This window comes from Canis lupus, chromosome 1 (genome assembly GCF_011100685.1).
Source record: "Canis lupus familiaris isolate Mischka breed German Shepherd chromosome 1, alternate assembly UU_Cfam_GSD_1.0, whole genome shotgun sequence".
In the NCBI taxonomy this organism is placed as follows: Eukaryota; Metazoa; Chordata; class Mammalia; order Carnivora; family Canidae; genus Canis; species Canis lupus.
Window position 1 is genome coordinate 66,542,766 of NC_049222.1, and position 5,928 is coordinate 66,548,693.

Genomic DNA, 5,928 nt, shown 5'->3' on the forward strand with positions numbered 1-5,928 from the left:
TTTTGACTTGGAATTTTTTTTAAAAGACTTCATTTATTTATTCATGAGAGACACAGAGAGAGAGAGAGAGAGGCAGAGACACAGACAGAAGGAGAAGCAGGCTCCATGCAGGGAGCCCCATGTGGGACTCGATCCCAGGTCTCCAGGTTCACGCCCTGGGCCAAAGGCGGCGCTAAACCATTGAGTCATCTGGGCTGCCCTTGACTTGGAATTTTTTTTTTCCTTGACTTGGATTTTTGATCGCAAATTAAGTCCTTATTACTTCGGATAATTTTTAAAACAAAAAACCACAATTTTTAAAACAACATTAATTTTTAACACAGTAAATAATTAATGTTATTGAAGTCTTATTTAAATTTTTGTATATTTGTTTTATTTCTAAGTATTTGAGGTAAGTTTTTTTTTCTAGTTATAAGAATCTTAAAGTTTATTCTTTTAGGTGTTCTAAATATATATATTCAAATATATAATTGAATAATTGGTCACTTTCTGAGCTAGCAAACATTTTATGTAACATGCAGAGTTTTTATTTGTTGAAAGCTTGCAAGGGCTCAACAGTAAAACTGTCATGCCTTGGAACTGTTTATTTTTTAAAGGTTTTATTTATTTTAGAGAGAGAGAGAGAGAGAGAGCATGACACAGCGGATAAGGGCAGAGGGAAAGAGAGAAGCAGATTCCCCACTGAGCAGGGACCCGGCCACGGGGCTTGAATCCAAGACCCTGGGAATCACAACCTGAGTTGAAGGCAGCCACTAAACCAACTGAGCCACCCAGGTGATCCTGGAACTATTTTTTGAAGTAATTCCATTATTGGATATATGTCTTGTGATTCTAGTTATTTTTATTTTCCTAAAAAAATATTTTATTTACTTATCAAAAGTTTTCTATGGAGCTATTTTTGCTCTTTTAGTAATGTGATTTTTATTCAGATAATTCATAACACCAAGTTTTCATAACACCAAGTGTAGAATAAATAACATTTATTGATGCCAACGATGTGCCTCTGTTCTATGAGCACTGGGGAGTAGACATTCAAGGCCCCGCTTTTCAAGAAACTTAGATTCTCAGAAGCAAAGACAGATAATAAACCAAGAAATAATGTTTTACAATATCAAGTAATGAAAAATACTCTGGTGAGATTAAGAGTGTGGTATGAGGGGACTCCAGGTGGCTCAGTTGGTTAAGTGGCCATTCTTGGTTTGGGCTCAGGTCGGGATCTCGAGGTCATGAAATCGAGCCCCACCTTGGTCTCTGAGCTCCACAGGCCCAGAATCTGCTTGGGGTTCTCTCTCTCCCTCTGCCTCTTCTCTTGCTCTCTCAAATAAATAAATATATCTTTTTTTTTTTTTTAAGTGATGTGATAGGAAGTGACAGGCTGAGGAATGTGAAGGAATTATGAGTAGTCAAGAAAAAAGAAGAAACCACCTCTCTGAGGAAGTGACATTGAAGACATCGTTGACAAAATGTCAATATTGATTTCCTAAATCCTAGCTATTTTGAGGAAAATGTGATAATGCAAAACATATTTGCTGCCTGTGTGACTGCAAACTTAGGGTGTACTGTTTAAGTTTCAGTTTTATCAAAATAATAATCAAGCTTTAAAACAACAAATGATTCTGTCAAAAAAAAATGAAATAGAGCACTTATCTGTCAATACTCCGTGAGTGGTCATGTCATCCAAGAAAACAGGCATGGACTTGGGAGATAATAGATAATACTGTCAATATAAGACATCTAAAAATCAATACATATGCATCATATGTTCATACAATCGAGTTAGGAAAGGCACGCTTGACTGTGAAATTCTGACTCAGTGACTGTTTTGTGTTGTATTATTTTCCAGGAATACAATTGTCAGAATTCGGCTGTAACTTCTGGGGCTGCAGTAGGAACACTGAGAACTAGTCAAAGAGACAGCAAGGATTGCCACAGTAGGTAAAGGAAAGACACAAGTAAAAGCTACGAATCAGCTCTTGGGAAAAAAAAATCTTTAACTGAGATGGAAAAATTTGCATTTCAAAACTTCCCCTTGGCTTTATTTATATTCATCTGCTAGCTATAATGACCAGTGCATTTCTGAATCTGGTTTCTCCTGTTTCCAGACGTACGAGATTTGCATCCACACAACTGATAACAACGCTTATCAGGTGGTTGCTGGCACACAGGCAGAAATCTAGCTTAGAGGCGGTACATGAAATTGCCCAGAGCCAGTGTTCTCAAACTTTTTGGTCCTAGAAAATGATAGAAGACTCAAAATTAACTGCTATTTATATATGTTCATTAGAAAGTAAAACTGACAACTATCTAAAATATTAACTCCTTTAAAAATAAGAACCCCATTGGGGTGCCTGGGCGGCTCAGTCAATTAAGCATCCAACCCTTGATTTCAGTTCTGGGCATGATGACTGAGCTCTGCATCACACTGAGCTCCGCACTCGGCAGGAAGTAAGCTTCTCTCTCTCTCTCTTTCTCAGCCTCTCCCTGCACTCATGCTCTCTAGAATTAAAAAAAAAAAATGTTCAAAAATTAACCCCATTAAGTATAAACATAGTACCTAAATATTTTCTGGGAAAAAAAAAAACACACACACACCCTGTATTTTCCAAGAAAAAGCTTACTTAGTGAGAAGAATGGCATTATCTTATGTTTTGTAAATGTCTTTCAGCCTGGCTTAATCGATATAGTCAAATTCTAATATCTCCTTCTACATTCAGTCTGTTGGTACATCACACAACATGTAACCTCTGGAAAACGTCACTATACAAAGGGGCAGAGGGGAAGGTGACTGAGTGAACCAGGCAGCTAGTGTCTTAGTATTAATATCAAAATAATTTTCACCCCTGGAACCCTCTGAGATCTCAAGGACGCCCCCACCCCACCCCCAGGGAATAGAAAACACTTTGAAAATCATTGCCCTAAACTAGCTACATCAGTGGTTTTCAACAAACTTTTCACTGTAACACATCATAATCTCATGTGTGTTTTCGTGGATGTCTTCGGATATTCACTAAACAAAATGAGTATTTTCATTATTAAGCAAAACAAATAGCATCAAACAACTTGGGGTGCTGGGAGGATAGTAGGGGGAAGTGAGGGTGCCCAGAGAGATACCTAGTATTCACATATACTTTATGTGCTTGTGGAAAATAGACAGTGGGTTAGGAATACTCAGCACATCCTAGCAGTCTATGACAACTCCTTTATCTTTGCTTCAAGGAAGCAAAATAGAATATGCCAGTGACAGTAACGTTATTACAGAGATACCTTGAATCAGATAGGCTCTGATTTATTTCTTTAAATCACTTGAAAGTTTGAGCATTTTAACAAATACTGGAAACCAATCACTCTTTTTTTAAGCTTATTTATTTATTTATTTGAGAGAGGGAGAGGGCACAAGTGGGAGGGGCAGGAGAGGGAGAGAGAATGGGAAGCAGGCTCCACGATGTGGGGCTCAATCTCACCACCCTGAGATCCCGCCCAAGAGTCGGATGCTCAACCAACTGCACCACCCAGGCGCCCTGGAAACAAATCACTTTTTAAAACACTTTGGACAGTGTTGAAAGGTGCTGAACTGTCTGTATTATTCATACGTAGAAACTGTCCAATATCTTCCAGGTGGCTGGTGGAAATAGGGTGCATACTATTTCATATGGCCAGTTCTCCTCTTTATATGCATTTGCTGACAAATAACAAACTTTTATTCATTTATATGTTATTTGGGATATAAATAAATGTGCACATATTCATTCATTCTTTCAACGTGTATTTATAGTTTCTCGGATATGTCAGGTACTATTTTTGGCAGTCAGAATAGAAAAGAGAACACAAATTCCTGTCCTGGAGAAATTTATGTTCTAGTGTGGAGAGACACACAATAAAGAAAAATACACCAACTAAATCATACCTTACTTTGTGATAAGCTTTAGAGAAAAAGAAGTAAAAGGAGGGGAATAAGAAATACTGGGACTAGGGGATGCCAGGATTTAAAATAGGGGGCAAGAAGAGGACTGCCTCAAAGCATGGCTCTTGGGAACAGTCAGAGGAAGGAAACCATGATGGGGGAGGGTGTTCTAAGCACAGAAAACAGCAACTGCAAAGACTGAGGTTGAGAGCTTCTGTAGAGTCTTGTTGGATCACAAAGCTGAGCGAGCAGTTTGTGAGGCTAGGGAGACAATGAGGGGAGAGTCCTAGAGCCACGGTTAAGGACTTTGATTTTTACTTTGTTTTGGGGAGGCCGTGGGAGACTCTGAACAGAGGAGAAGTACGATCCGACCGTCTTTTAATACGTTTGCTTTGGCCTCTGTGTTGAGAACAGACTCAAAGGGAAAGCGAAGCAAAGACAGAAGCAAGAAAACTAGTCCCTGGGCTATCGCAATACTCCAAATAAAAGATGATGTGGGTTGTGGCAGAAGGGGTAGATAGACATTTTCTGAATGTGTTTTGAAGAAAAAACCAACAGATTATTTGCAAAGCAGATAGGGGACATAGGAGAAAGAGGGATTAAAGATGAGTTGGGATACGGAAAGATGCAGCTTTTCACTGAAATGATTTAAGATTATAGGTGTGGCTGAAAGACCATCTGAAGCCTGAAAGGGCATTGTAGTGAGACTCTTGTTGATTAATTCCTTTCTTGTGTGCAGACACACAGATAGGGTATTGGTTACAATATGTGTGTATTTACAGAAACTGTTCAAAATATACACCCAGAGCCACAGAAGAATCCTGAATGACTTCTCCTAAATTAAAAGTCTTTATGGATCAGCAAACTTACTTGTGTTCTGATCCCCATCTTACCTTGAATAAGAAAGTCTCTAACCTCGTTAGAGCTATTTCTTGGGTCGATAAAATAAGCATTGGATTCGGTGAGCACTTACAGTCCCTGCCTGGGTTCAGATCCGTTTGTGTAAAATGGGAATGACCGTAGTACCTGCCTCACTATTTATTGGGAGCTGATATGTGCACGATGCCGTTCACTGTATTATATCTTTTTTTTCAGGATTTTATTTTTTTAATAAATTTATTTTTTATTGGTGTTCAATTTGCCAACCATATAGTATTATATCTTAAAGCTGGAATGTTTGAGTACGGATCAAATTTTTGGCCTTATTTTTTTCGTGGGGTGTGTAGGTCAGAGGAGTGGCTAAGGAGAACACAAAGACAGGATGAAGCTTAGAGCTGGAGAACGTACTCCTGGACATTATTACACTAGCAGAACTTATTTTTTAAAAAAATACTGCTTTTGTTTACATCATTTAGCATCACTGAGCCAGGCGGCCCTCTTCCAGAACTAGCTGTATCCTGATATATATATATATATATATATATATATATATATATATATATACCTTGAAATATTATTTCAGAAGAATAAAAAAAATGTGGCCTCTCTCCATATACAGGGACCCTAAAATTTGCAACCTTCAAATGCAACAGCACTGCAAGTAAGAAACATGGGGTGTTGGAATATATATGTATATACACTGTTTCAATGCATGCTATTCCCCCTTCCTCATTTTACTATAAATCGAGAAAAAAAACATAGGATTCCGAGGAAGACAAGGCATAGGCCACCGTGCAGCGGGGGCTACTGCCCAGGTTCTGACATTCACAACCGCACCGGTGCAGCCAGAAAAGCCCTTTCTTTAGTCCCAGACCCTCCTGCTCATCAATCCCTTCCTCCAGCTTCCTAAGCTCCAGTCGAAGGAAAACAGGTGCAAAAGGAAATGAAGTTTTGTTTTGTCTTTTTTCCGATCCAATCGCTCGGCCGCCAACAGCGAACGCGGCAGGTGTCAAATGCCCCCGCGTCCAGCGAGGCGCCCCGCGGCGGCGTCGGAGCAGCGCACCTGCCGGCGCAGGCGCGCGGGGAGGGCGGGGCGGGGCCTGGGCGGGGCCTGGGCGGGACCCGGGCTCCACTTCCGGCCCCCGCGG